Source organism: Calliphora vicina, chromosome 2 (assembly GCF_958450345.1).
Source record: "Calliphora vicina chromosome 2, idCalVici1.1, whole genome shotgun sequence".
Lineage (NCBI taxonomy): Eukaryota > Metazoa > Arthropoda > Insecta > Diptera > Calliphoridae > Calliphora > Calliphora vicina.
The window spans coordinates 18365167-18380761 of record NC_088781.1 but is presented as its reverse complement, the minus strand read 5'-3'; the positions used below and the strand labels follow the sequence as shown (position 1 = coordinate 18380761).

The 15595-nt window shown below is 29.5% G+C and overlaps 1 protein-coding gene across 1 annotated transcript in view; it reads right to left on the bottom strand.

Moving 5' to 3' along the window:
- Piezo (piezo) overlaps window positions 1-15184 on the bottom strand; it is a 154177-nt gene extending 138993 nt beyond the window's left edge. The window contains exon 1 of the mRNA XM_065499391.1: window positions 15061-15184. The gene's annotated coding sequence lies outside the window, so the exon portion shown is untranslated. The remainder of the gene's footprint in view (window positions 1-15060) is intronic.
- Between the last annotated feature and the right edge of the window lie 411 nt (window positions 15185-15595).

The following is a 15595-nucleotide window of genomic DNA, read 5'->3' as shown; positions in this document are numbered from 1 at the left end:
TGAGAACAAAAACAAGAAAAAAGCTCACTACTCATTCATTAAAAGAAAAATAAAACAAAAACAAAGACCAATAATTGCAAGGGTGCTGCCAACATCATCATAATGATGATTTTGGTAAGAAAAACCATGAAAAACCAAAAGAGAGAGAGAGAACAAGTGAGGAAAACAACCAACTGAAACAATTTTACTTTGACAATGAGCCACTTTTTTAAAACAACAAGAAAAACAATTCAATGTCTGTCCCACAATTATGAATGTAAGAAAAAATGCTAATGACGTTTAAATGCTTGAATTATAAACCAAAAGTAGTACTTTGTTTAATGATTATTTCTTTTGTCTCTCATATACGTTATATTGTTTGTTATTATTGTTGTTTTATTATTTCTAGACAAGTGTCTGAAAGTCTTTTCTATTCTTTTCTGTTAGGTTTTTAATAAAAGATTAAATTGTGTATTTTTTTTTGTTATTATGCTACAAACAAATCCCACATATTTTTTATTTAAAAAAAAATTATATGTATACTATATCTAAAAACCAAACAAAATCTCGGTCATACTACTTATAAAAGAGAAACAACAAATTTAATAAATTTAAACATCTGTTGTTGTTGTTTACAAATTTAAATTAAAAAAAAGTGTTCGTTTTTTTTTTGTAGGTTATGGAAAAATTTTGTAATATTAACTTGCATACTTTTAGGGCATAAATGTACAGAAAAAACATGACTAGACTGCTGTTGTTTCTTTGCTGCAGAGAAATGCAATCAATATTTACTGCAGGCAGTAATAAAACCTTTAGCTAAATTCTTGCCTGAAGTTTAGTGAATTTTTTTGTTGTTTATCCATTGATGTAAATTTTAATATGTAGTATTTTAAAAATTCTTGAAGTTCAAATTATATTCAGTTGGTTTTTTTCAGTTTCAAGCAAAAAGCTGATGTCACGCCAGGCTTTCGCATATATTTTGGCAGATATAAACATGACGTATATGCCATAGTGCAAAAATATACTATTATTCTTAATCGTTTTTGGGATATTTTGTAAGGTGTGTGATTAGGGTTCCTAATTTCCCGGAAATAATAAAAAAAATCTTTTCATTATCGTTCAATTAGTTTTTAAATTAACGATTTTAACACATAAAGTAATATTTTGCAATGTTGCTAAACTTTAGCAAATGTTTCCCTCAATAGGCTCCAAAAATTTTTGTACAATTTCAGAAGTTTATATTTCATTAATAATTTTTATAATATTTTCAACATTATTAAGATTTAAGTAAAAACAAATCAATTTTTGAATGTTGTCGCAACATGTTTATAAACTTTTAAATGTTGCCAAAAGCACTCTGCAACATTTCTTAATAGAATCATATTAAGAAACATTTTGAAAATGTTGCAGCAATACTTTCAGTAAACATATACGAAATTTTTAAGATTTAAGTAAAAACAAGTAAGAAAGTATGGTCGGTCAAGCCCGACCATATAATACCCTACACTAAGTAAAAGAGCAAAAACATTTTTCTTTTAAAATTTCAATAATTTATATTTTTGAGTGATTTTCGGAAGTGGGCCTTATATGGGGGCTATGACCATTTATGGACCGATCACCATTAAATTAGGTCGTGTGATTTATGTCTATATGAAAGTTTACTATATTGAATTTTGTGAGTATACCAACATTTTTAAGCGATTTATGCACGTTAAAGTGATTTTCGGAAGCGGGTCTATATGGGAGCTATGAGTAATTATGGACCGATCGTAACAAAATTTGGTGACATGAATTTTGTATATATAAAACTTATTTGGAGCGCAATTTGTGGAGATACGTTTATAAATTAAACATTTATGACCGATAAAGTCCAATTTCGGGAGGACATTTGTATGGGGGCTAGGTGAAATAGTGGACCGATTTCAGCCAGTTTCAATAGGCTTGGTCCTTGAGCCGAAAAAATAATATGTACCAAATTTGATCGAAATATCTTCAAAATTGCGACCTGTACTCTGCGCACAAGGTTTACATGGACAGCCAGCCAGCCAGCCGACCAGACGGACGGACGGACATCGCTTAATCGACTCAGAAAGTGATTCTAAGTCGATCGGTATACTTTAAGGTGGGTGTTAGACTAATATTTTTGGGCGTTACAAACATCTGCACAAACGCATAATACCCTCCCCACTATGGTGGTGTAGGGTATAAAAACAATAGCTTCGTTATTTAAATATATGTATGTTCATTTTACACATTTTAATGTAAAATTTTAAATTTTTCTTACCTAAAATAAAAGAACCCGTTTTATTACAAAACTCTAACAAAGATGATGATTTTGTTATACATTTATACAATAATATTGAAATTTAGATTGTTTTTCAACACAACTAACTCACTTTCTAGCTTTGACGAACATTCAAACTATAAAAATTTCTATAAAAGTATTGTACAAAACAAAAATGTTTAGATCATCATCATAAAAATAATATTAAAAACGTTAAACAACGAAAATAAAAAAAATTGACTTTTCAGGGTTTTTTAAAACGAATTTGGTCAATCATACAGGTAGAAAGATTCTAACATGAATTTGAAAACAAAAACTAGTTTTAACAGCTGCTGACTGGTGGTTGGTTTGTTGGTTTGCTGAAAGCCGGTAGTAAGTATCATACAAGTAAATTTTAATTAATAGTTTTGGCCTTTAATTTGTTACCTGGTTTTCATAGTGTTATGGTTTACAATTTGAGTTAAAATTTTCATTTAAAGTTTAAGTTTTTTTATTTTTAATTTGGTTCTTTGTAAAAGTACACTCTAAGAAATGGTTTCCTTTATACTATCAGAGTTTTTAGCTAGTTGAACTGAAACTTGTTTAAGGTGTGTATCTGTTTATCAGCACACAGTGGGGCAGAATCGAAATTTTTTGGAAATAAATCTGGTATTTTTTAACGTGGGCGTAGCCAAGGAGTATTCGAGTTTAAGTTATTAAAATAGGCCCTACAAATGTTCCACGGGCGGTGCTATAGGGGCTAAAAAAGGGTAGCTTCGACATGTAAAATGTTTAAACACCGGCCTTTTTTTATTTCCCTTACGATATCCTAATTTTAATAGGATTGCAAATATTAGGACCAATCCGCACTATTTTTTATGTTTAGATAAGTTAATTTTTGGTCTTACAAAAAAAATTCAACTCAATATCTCAATTAAATTTAAAAATATGCCACTTTTAAAACTCGAATACTCCTTGGCTACGCCCAAATTATTCGATTATGTCCCACTGTGCAGCAGTTCCAGAAAAGCAGTTTAGAGTAGAGTATAAAGTTAAGTCATATTTGATTAAATACCCCAAGTTTTAATAAACATATGAATTTTTGTCGTTTAGATTTTTTTATGGATTTTAGATTTTTTTGTATGAAAAATCGATTTTTGGTCAGGTATATGTGTGATCACAGATCGATCTCCTATTCTCGATTAATCTCTTGTTTACAATGTTATTAAGGCTTTAAAATTTTTGAGTTTTTTCTTATAAAAAAATCGATTTTTTTATCCGAAATATGGGTGATCACAGATCGAGCTTCTTTTCTCAATTAAACACTTATTTACAAAGTTATTAAGGATTTTATATTTTTTGAAATTTTTCATATGAAAAATTGATTTTTTTTTTATCCGAAATATGAGTGATCAAAGATCGCAGTTTTTCATATGAAAAATCGATTTTTGGTACGAAATATGATCGCTATCCATTTCTCCTCGAACAAAGTTATTAAGGATTTTCTTTTTTTTAAGTTTTTCATATGAAAAATCAATTTTTTATCCGAAATATGAGTGATTCTTTCTTCATTATATACAAAGTTAATAAGAATTTTAGATTTTTGAATTTTTTTATGAAAATTCGATTTTTGGTCAGAAATATGAGTGATCACAGATCGAGCTCATATTCTCGATTAAGGATTTTAGATTTTTTGAAATTTTTCATATAAAAAATAGATTTTTTTATCCGAAATATGAGTGATCAAAGATCGCAATCCTTTTTCGATTAAAAACTTATTTTACAATAAGCTTTTTTGATTTTTGATTTTTTTCTATGAAAAATCGATTTTTGGTTAGAAATATAAGTGATCACAAATCGATAACCTTTTCTCGTTTAAACGCTTATTTACAAATTTATTAAGGATTTTAGATTTTAGATCTGCAGACAAGCAAAACGCTTCGCAGTTTGTGTTTGTTTTTTAAATAAATAAAAAATATTCTTTTCATATGAAAAGTCGATTTTTGATACAAAATATGAGTGATCACAGATCGCGATCTTTTTTTCATGGTAAGAAAAGGAAATGGACTGTTAATAAGCGTTGAATCGAGATCTGTGATCACACATATTTCTGACCAAAAATCGATTTTTCATATGAAAAATTTCCAAAAAAATCTAAAATCCTTAGTAATTTTGGTAAGTATACAAACAGATTTGGAAATTTTTTCAACAGTTATTGTCGCGTTTTTATACAATTTTAATACAACTCTCATAATAATGATCGTGCCTTATCTTGTGAGATTCATTCTAGCCATAGAATTTTTTGTTAATATCATTATTCGATTGTATGCATCGATTTTCTGAGTTTAAGCAACAGAACATCAGTTAATAATGAGTAATTACGTTTTAAGTAATTGTTTGTTCCTCCAATTAAAATTTGCCAGTCACAGCTGGAAAATTCGGTCATTAAGAGAGAATCATTCAATTAGCACTGTGTAGCATTTTCAAATACAAACGTATAAAAAACATATTCCAAATACCACTTTTCATAACATTAATGAACTTTTTTGTGCTATTTTATTTCTAAACTGTTCCGCGTAGCACAACAATAATAAGTTAAACCTCTAGAAATGTCTGTAATAATATTATAAACACTATAAAAGCCACAAAATATAAACTGATTGAATCTGTAATAGTGTATTTTTGTCTTCTGTTTTTGGCGCAAAATGGATGAAACACCGCCATATTGTTTATTAACCTAACCTCCCACCCATATAAACAGCTTAGTTTATGGTGAATGAAATACAAACCTTAGCATATTGGGGTTTTAAAGGTTTTTCCAGGCTGGTTAGATACACCAGAATATAAGACCAAAAAAAGTTTATTTATTATTCTATTACAAACTTTAACAACAGCTCATGCTGTTGCCACGCCACAGTCAACATTTCATAACAGGGATGGAAAAGTTGGTAATATTGTATTGGAGATCATGACTTATGGTGTTTTCTTTTCGTAAATAATATCTATATTCTGATTCATACCCTTTTTTGTATTCTTTTCAGTAAAAAATTTAGTTTGGTGAATGTATAACGTGTTCTTTTCAAATAATGCTGCCCTAAAACCCCGAAAATATGCTACATATGTATGTCACCCTCTATTTTATCAAACGGTTAGAGAGGCAGCACTTGTGTGTATGGGAAAACCGCATAGTACGGATGATAATAAAAGTGAGAGTGAAGCGAAACTAATTTCGCTTCACCATATAATACCCTACACCAAGTAAATGAGTAAAAATATTTTTCTTTTAAAATTTCAATAATTTATATTTTTGAGTGATTTTCGGAAGTGGGCCTTATATGGGGGCTATGACCAATTATGGACCGATCACCATAAAATTAGGTCGTGTGATTTATGTCTATATTAAAGTTAACTATGTTGAATTTTGTGTGGATACCAACATTTTTAAGCGATTTATGCACGTTAAAGTGATTTTCGGAAGCGGGTCTATATGGGAGCTATGACTAATTATGGACCGATCGTAACAAAATTTGGTGACATGAATTTTGTATATATAAAACTTATTTGGAGCGAAATTTGTGTAGATACATAGATAAATTAAACATTTATGACCGATAAAGTCCAATTTCGAGGGGACATTTGTATGGGGGCTAGGTGAAATAATGGACCGATTTCAGCCAGTTTCAATAGGCTTGGTCCTGGGGCCGAAAAAGTAATATGTACCAAATTTGATTGAAATATCTTCAAAATTGCGACCTGTACTCTGCGCACAAGGTTTACATGGACAGCCAGCCAACCAGACGGACGGACGGACGGACATCGTTTAATCAACTCAGAAAGTGATTCTAAGTCGATCGGTATACTTTAAGGTGGGTGTTAGACTAATATTTTTGGGCGTTACAAACATCTGCACAAACGCATAATACCCTCCCCACTATGGTGGTGCATTTGGTACATGTTATTTTTTCGGCCCAAGGACCAAGCCTATTGAAACTGGCTGAAATCGGTCCATTATTTCACCTAGCCCCCATACAAATATCCTCTCGAAATTGGACTTTATCGGTCATAAATGTTTAATTTATAAATGTATCTCCACAAACTGCGCTCCAAATAAGTTTTATATATACAAAATTCATGTCACCAAATTACGATCGGTCCATAATTAGTCATAGCTCCCATATAGACCCGCTTCCGAAAATCACTTTAACGTGCATAAATCGCTTAAAAATGTTGGTATACTCACAAAATTGAACATAGTAAACTTTCATATAGACACAAATCACACGACCTAATTTCATGGTGATCGGTCCATAATTGGTCATAGCCCCCATATAAGGCCCACTTCCGAAAATCACTCAAAAATACAAATTATTGAAATTTTAAAAGAAAAATGTTTTTACTATTTTACTTAGTGTAGGGTATTATTTTCTTACTTGTTTTTATATATATAGATAGATTATGATTATAACACATACGACTCGTTTTGTATAGGTTGTGTTAAGCACCAACAAATTAAATTCTCTTATTTCCATCTCTGAAACCATGCTATCGTCACCAGCGTCGTCACCATCATCCTCATAAACCATTAGACCACATTTTCGGGGCAACAACATACACGTAGTGGGTTTTTTTTAAACTTTCTTTCTTTCCAATGTTGCTGTACAGGTTCATACCTTCGTTCATATTTATATGAACGTTTCTATATCGTATGTAAAGTGTGTTCTGGCCATAGTAGTACATCTGTTGCCATTTATTTTTTTTTTTTTGCATAACGAATTTCATTCTGTTTTAAACAATAGTCTTATTTCCTTCGGTGCAGAAGTATGAGTTTATCTGTGTGTGTGTCTTTGCTCCTGTATTAGTGTAAAATTTTATTTATTGTATGACTAAACTGTTGGGTTTTATACGATATGATTTTTTTGGTCATCATTTTTATATACATACATACATATGTATATATTTTTATTCTATTTGTTCCCAGCAGTTCTAGGAGACTTTCCCGAACTAGTAATTTTACCAATCATTTAGAGTGACTACTGGTTACATACATAAGTAGCTACGTGACTAGTTATTTTAACACGTGCATGTCCTGACCCTTTTGAATTACAGCGAGACTGTCTAATAGCTAGTCCAAAGTAGTCAAAGCGGTGGATTCACATTACATAGAGTCAGTTACCTTACTAGCTACCTAACTGGTAACTTGATCAGCAACATAACTAGTTATTTTTACATGTCCGGGTGCTAATTGGCCATCTTCCAAAAACTCCCCAATATATTACTTCTGGTGGGTAAAATAACTACTTTCTAAAGTGAAGTACAAAATAAACTTTTGAAGTGACTACACTTGAGGTAACTTAGAGACACTAAAGAGTCAATTACCTTCACGATAGGTGACATGAAATGACAGTATATTTCAGCAATAAGAAAATATACCAAGCATTTATAGGAGACAGTCGCGCACTAATGATTTTACTCATCATTTAGGGTGGCAACTAGTTATATAACTAGCTTAGTGACTAGTTATTTTAACACGTGCATGTCCTAAGCAGGGAGTCAATTGATACTTTTTAATTACAATGAGACTGTCTAATAGCTAGTCCAAAGTAGTCAACGCATTGGATTCCCACACTGGTTTCATAGCGTCAGTTACATTACTAGCTACCTAACTGGTTACTTGATCAGCTACATAAGTAGTTATTTTAACATGAAAGGGTGCTAAGAGACACTAAATTGACAATTAACTTCATGCTATGTTATATAGAATATCAGTATACTTAAGCAAAAATAAGCTGTATGAGAATTGTATCAATAATTTGTATAAAACTCACAAAACGTTTAAAGTGACTACACTCTAGATTACTGAGAGACATTTAAGTGACAATTGTTTCTACGCCAGATTATCTGGGATGTATAAAGTAACCAATTGTGTTCTAAATGCACTACAAAGAGCACATAAGTGTCAAATGACCCAAAATATATATGTAAATTGGAGTCAGCCAAGTTACAATTACTGTGCAGTACAAAATAAACGTTTAAAGTGACTACACTCTAGATTACATAGAGACACTTATGAGACAATAGTCGTCCGACTAGATTACCGGGGGACCAATTGCACTACAAAAAGCACATACGTATCCAACGACCCAAAATATATAAATTGGAGTCAGCCAAGTAGTCAGATATTAGTTACAATTACTGTCTATAAGGGATACATTCACTACTTGTTTAACTGCAGGGTTCGCTTTTGAGTTGACATATTTTTTGGGCAACATTATGTTGCATGTTCGTTTGAATGTGCTAGTGTGTGTGTGTAAAGATAAAATAACAATGAAATTGATTACAAGGTCGAAAGTGCAGGTATTGGAAATTCTGTATATAAACAAAGAAATGTCCAAATGTTCATTGATAACACAAAAAAAAACACATTTTCACATTTATTTTAAACTAATTTAGGTTTAAATAAATAAACTAAAATAAATTTGTAATAGTTAATACAAGTACAGCAAACTGTTATGGAATTAAGGCTCTCAATAATAGTAGCAATACCAACAGTTTAGCAAGTACCCAGCAATTACGCAAGTAGTCAATGTATCCTTTATGTATCCTCACATGGCATACTCCAATTTATTTATTTTAGGTCATTTGATAATAATCACCCCCTAATTTATAAACCCTTTCAAATGGCCATAAAATGGAATGGAGGAATTGGATCAGGAGAGCAAATCTATCTATATATATAAAAATTAAATGGTCCATATATGTAATAACATCACGTGAGAACGGCTGGAGCGATATGGCTGATTTTTTTTATTCGATTCCAAATATTCAGGAGATGGTTTTTAAAGAAAAAAATTTAAAATTTCTGGATAAAACTCAGAATTTTTTTTTGAGTCCAGTCAACTGTAATAAAAAAGCGCCCTAAAGTATGCAGTACAAATTTAGATATTTTATTTGCAAATAAATAAGAACAGGCAGGTGTATGTGGGTTGGAGATACTTGAAGAACTGATTTTTTTTATTCGATTCCAAATATTCAGGAGATGGTTTTTAAAGAAAAAAATTTTAAATTTCTGGGTAAAACACAGAATTTTTTTTGAGTCCAGTCAACTGTAATAAAAAAGCCCCCTAAAGTATGCAGTACAAATTTAGATATTTTATTTGAAAATAAATAAGAACAGGCAGGTGTATGTGGGTTGGAGATACTTGAAGAACTAACATTAGTTAAAAGCTACCGGGCGAAGCATGGGCGGTCAACTAGTTAAGAATAAAATTTACACAAATTGCCAATTTTTTTCAATAACGCTAATGGGATTTTGAATATGTACTACTTCTATTAAAAAGCTAATTTAAAATTATATTTGTATGTTAGTATAAATAAGTAAAAATAAAAAAAATGCATAGCTTCTCTACGCATTTCATCATGATCGTGTACTTTACTTGATTGGATGATTCATTTTTCCATATAAATAATGACATTCTTCAAAGTTGAGAATTTTATTTTAAACTACAAAAAATATTGTACATATATAATTTAATAATGCTTAAATTAATTCTAAGGTCTTTTATAAAATTAAATTGCCTGTATCGTATTAATAAATGAAACGTTTATTTTTTAGTAAAACTAGTAACAAATGATGCAAAAATTTAATTGAAAATCTTTGGCATGTTCTCAATATTTCATAATTGAATAATTATAACGAAAAATTAGAGATTACGTTATCAAATAAATTTATTTATGAACTTAATAGCTAAATACTTTTAATTTCTACACATAAAACAAGAACTTGATTTGAATTTATTATTAAAATTTTTTAATTGTACGCATTTAAACTCATTAATAATATATTTTTTTTTTAATTATAATCAATCAATTCTATTGGGTAAGGGTAAAAAAATATGAAAAATATTAAAAATCAAAGTTCGACGTTATATGGCTAAATATTGAAAACTCTAACTAGTGATTCTACCTTCTACAATTATTGTGTCATGGTTTTCACCAATATTTGAATAACATTATACACTCCGGACGAAATTAAAATACTGAAATTGTTTAACCCTTTCACGACCGTAACAATTGAACAATTCTTGAATACAGTACCAATAAAACTGTTAATTTTCAAAGACAATAAAAAATAAATGTTGTAACCGAACTTGTTTTAATCTAAATAGATAAATAAGAGACACGTTTTCGAACTAATTAAAATGGAACCCATTCTTTTTTTCGTTATTTAGTTATTCAATATTTTTGTGTTGGGACACCGGTGTCCCCGTGGTCGTCAAAGCGTTAAGTGCACAACAAATTAGGGCTACAGAAAGTTACTCCAAAGCCTTCAAAATAAATTAAATATTTTTTTTAAGTACCTTAAGTTAAATATAAAAAAAATGCGTCATTCGTTTCGAAAGAGTACGTTTTCAACTCATAAATGTTAAGCAGCTAAATAATTCCTTGAAGAACTTAAACATTCAATTTATATTAATCCACTAGAAAATATTTTTTTCAATTTTTTACACACTGAAACAGGTTTTGATAAACCGAATTTTTTGCTTATCGAATGACTCAGTATTAATGACGAAATTTTTTGGTTGTGGCTCAAAAATTTTAATTTGGGGTGACAAAAATTCTATTATTTTAAACGTAATTATTAGGGTTTTGGTTATGTCGTTTTCGGTTTTTTTGAAAAGCTCTCAATTCGAATATCGAAGAAACCGGGTTTTTCCTAAAAGTGTGTTTTTATGAGTTTTACCCCCATTTTCTCAATATCTGGTTATCGTTTTTCGTAACGATAAACCTCCAATTAACATTTTTGTTTGTATGAGAACTGTAAGTTTATCGTCACGATAAAAAGTGTATTAAAATCTTTAAAAATTATTCAAAAATCCAACTCCTACAAATACTCCAACTATTTTAGAAGACTTTTTATATTTACAAAAATGTCACAAGCGATCTATATTATATTCTATATATTTTTTCCATTTTTTTTAAACCTAACGTAGTTGTTAATTTAAATCGTAAAATATCAACCACTCATTTTCGAAAAAAACTCGATTTTAATTTCAAAATGTGTCAATTTTGACCCGAATGACTTAAGAAAACAATAGCTTTGGTATTTACAAGGGGAATCCCAGTTTTCATACAAATATAATTGGGGTATTCACATGGTCTGCTATTTAGTCATATTGTCATAATGTCCTAATATATTATAATAGTTGTTGTTGTGTTTAGATTTTTTTTGTTTGAAACACAACAAAAATTAGTTTTATATATTAGGACATTATGACAATATGACCAAATAGTAGACTGTGTGAATACCCCAAATGTTCAGCAAGTATGATGAAAAGAGACGGATATATATTAGTGCTACCAAAGCTCTGAAAACATTTAACTTAATTTTGCGTAACAAAAATTTAAGATTTTAGATCCAGTTCAAATTTGACCCAATGACCTTAAGTGCAAAAAATTTTATAGATATTTTTTTTTGGCAGATTTGTGTTTCTAAAACGTAGTTGTTGATATTTGAAATTAAATAAAATTCGTAAAATATCAAAAAACCACTCACTTTTAGAAAAAATTAAATTTTAATATCAAAATGGGTCGAATTTTACCCGAAGACCTTGTGAACGTTAAAAGAAGTAATCAAAATTATAATTAAAAAGTATTTAAGCGTTTTAAAAAGCCTTATTTTTTATAATTAGAATATATGTACATATGGGCTAATCCTGCGTGACGAACGTTTCATTCGTACACGTTTTCATATTTAAATATGACAATTTTTTGGTTTTTCAAATAAGATACCTCCAACGTTTCCATTTAATTGCTATTTCTTGCGAAATAATTGATCGCAAAATTTTGTGACGCACGTTACAAAAAGTGGAAGTAACTTTAAAAGTTGAAGTGTTTATTCATAATTTTAGAGAATTTGGCATAAAAGAAAGATAAATGAAAGAGAATTCTAATATAACTTATTTGCATGAACAATCATTTCCGTAAAAAGCCGAGAAGATTTTGTTACGCACGTTACGTGACGCTCGTTACAAATTATCCAGATGCTAGAAAATGATCTCCTTTTCCGTGAGAAGTTGCGAAAAATTCCATTCAAACTGAATTGCTCAAAATTCATTTGTATTTAAATTGAATGGTCAAAAATATAGCTGTCAATCGAACCATCTTGTTAACATTTCAGTAATTATAAAAACACATTAAAAAATTAAATTTTTTTGTATAAAATTAAGATATCTGACCTAGTGTTGGATTTGATAATCATTTTTGTATGAATGACCATCAAAATATATTTTGTTTATATATAAAATATAATATACATATCAAGTCTAATATTACAATTAAAAATTCCAAGTTTGATTCATTTAAAAATTATTTTGTTGGTAGACTGTTTCTGGGACTTGCCCATATATTCTTTATCATAAGTATGAGTGAGATCTTTAATATAAAATAAAACTTATTTTTTTTTCTTATTTCTAGGTTATTATTAAAAAACCGAAACCGGTTTATATTAAATTGCAATTTTTCCAAGAAACCGAAAACCGGTTTCTAAAAAATGTCGAAGAATCGATCACGCTAGTAATAATTATTCTGTATTAACTGACTGTTTATTGCTAGAATAGAAGAATCGATGGCAATAATCGACCATAATAATCATTCGACTGGCAACAAATCATAACGAAACTCTTTTATTAAGAAGTAAATTTTATTATATTTTAATTGAATTGAATTTTAATTTAATAATTAATTGAGTTCTGAAAATAGAAAACAAACTAAAAAACTATTATTATTATTATTATTATTATTAGTATTGACAAAACAATGGAAAGTTAGGTTTCATTTTTACAAAAATTGTCTAACCCTTTAGTAACTTAGTATTTGTTGGATAGCGCTTGTTTTTTTCTCTCTGCAAATTTGATTTCAATGGTAAAATAAATGGTTTACTCCTTTTCTTTGTAACCGGACAAGCACGCCCACTTGAGGTCTCTACACCCGGGTCCCGGGGTTAGCCGACTGGAGATTGAAAGTGCGAGAGATTGTGGAAGCCATTTTGAAAAAGCTTTCCGCAAGATGGCTTACGCGTTTGCTCACAATCGCGTGCACAAAAGTGTACACACATGTGTAGCAAAAATTCATGAATTAGGCTACGAAAAGCTACCTTATCCCACGTTTTCTCCAGATTTAGCCCCGATGTCTCGGCGGAAAGTTATTTGTCTCCAACGATGAAATCATTTCACAAAAAATACCTATTTTGATGACCTCGACAAATCTTATTTTTCGGAAGGGATAAACAAATTGGAGAAACGTTGGACAAAGTGCATATAGGAGAATATGATGAAAGATAACATAATTTTGTATCCAAAAATCTCTGTTTCGGACTTTTTGAACTATGTACCTCCTAGGGTATTCAATTAATCGGGTTTCTGGTTTAATCGGTTAATCGAGCAAATAATTAATCGGGGTTTTAATTTAATCGGTTAATAATCGGTTAATTTTAAATTATTCGATTAACCGAATAATTTCTATTTTAATTTTAAACTGAAAAACAAACAAAACATAACAATTCAACAATCCTTTTTATACAAATGTGAGTTTTTTTTAGGATTTTAGTGAGATCTTCTGAAAAAGTCTTTAAACAAAAGAAATTAATTTAAATGTTTACCTTTTAAATGATTTTTTCTTTGGTTTTAATAAAAGTTGACTTAGAAAAAAAACTCTATCACTGATTGTCGATGTTGGAGAAATCAAAAGTAAGGCATGATAAAGAATATCCAATTTCTCAGTTCTTTTTTTTGGTTTTTTCTAATTTTTTTTTTAGATTTGAATACTCTTAATAATTTTTTTTTAAGTTCTGATAAAAGACTCGTTTCTGTAATGTCCTCCGACTCATTTGGACAAAGTTTATCATAGAACATTGTAGAAAAAATGTCATTTCCAAATTCCTTAGTTTCAGTTTTGGAAAACTATTGTTAAAAGGGAATGTTCATGAGTTAAGACATACAATTTGAGTGTTTAAAACTATATTTCTATATAAAGTGCAAAACAAAAAAAAATTCGGCTAATCGGTTAATCGACACAAAATTAATCGATTTATTTGTCATTTGAAAATCGGCAATTTTAAATTATTCGAACAGTTAACCGACAAAAATTAATCGGTTAACCGATTAACGGTTAATCGATTGAATACCCTAGTACCTCCATTAATTAATTGAATAGGTTTTTGCATCGATTGTATTTTTTTATAAAGTTTGACCTCAATTTTTTCGGTCATTCTTTTGCTTCTTAGTTCTTTAACGCATTGCGATCTAGAACTTTCGTAACTATGTATATACGAATTTAACCCAGCGCTTTAGCTTTGGCTCTGCGCACCAAATAATCAGAGCTGCTTTTCTTTAAGTATAAATTTATACAAAAAACAACAAAAATCAATTTAACAGTTTTTACGTAATATTATTATATAACAATAAAAATGTCGTGGTGCTATTATTTTGAGCGCAGCTGTTTGTACATATTTGATAAAGGGTTATGTTTTTGAAAACAGAAATTACGGAATATAGTTTTCATTGTATGTCACTCACTGTATTTAAAACAAGTAAAATAAAATTCGCTAAGGATATTTTATTTAAAAAAAAAAATTTAAAACGTTTAAATTAATTTCATTTTTCTAAATACATACATAGGTACCTACCTACATAACAAAAGATATTCCATGTTTTCTTCGTTTAACAACTTGTTTAATACCTATCCCATATAATAATTAATAATTGCACTTGAAAAACTTAACATAGTCCTTCATTTTAAAGATAATAAATTGTTCCACTTACCCTAGTTTTTATTTCTATATTATCGAATTCCAATCTACAGCAGAATTATTAATTATGATTTAATTAGTCTTATATATGATGATTTATAGGTATAAATTAGATATCTATTTATTAATTTTTCTATTAATTGCACAATATTAAATTAATTTTGATTTATACACGTATTTTGTATAGATTTGTTTTCTTCTGCAGACAGACGTCCTTTCGCACTAAAAGGCGTCAATGTAACACAACAAAAAAAATGTAAACAATCAAACACACGCACGCACGCAGCAATGGATGAAGAAAATCACACCACACTATTGCTGTTGTTGTTGGTTGTTTAAATTGATTTCGAGTGGGTTGTTGAGGTAAGAGACGACATGTGTAGTAGACTGCTATTGTTGTTGTAGTATTTAGATAAATGATAAGGTTTTATTTAGTGAGATACATATAGCAAAAATTGTTGTAGTTGTTAAGCTTAGCAGAAAAAAAGGAAGAACTAGAAAAATATTGTTACACTTACGCACTTGCACTTGTACTTTTGTTTAAAATT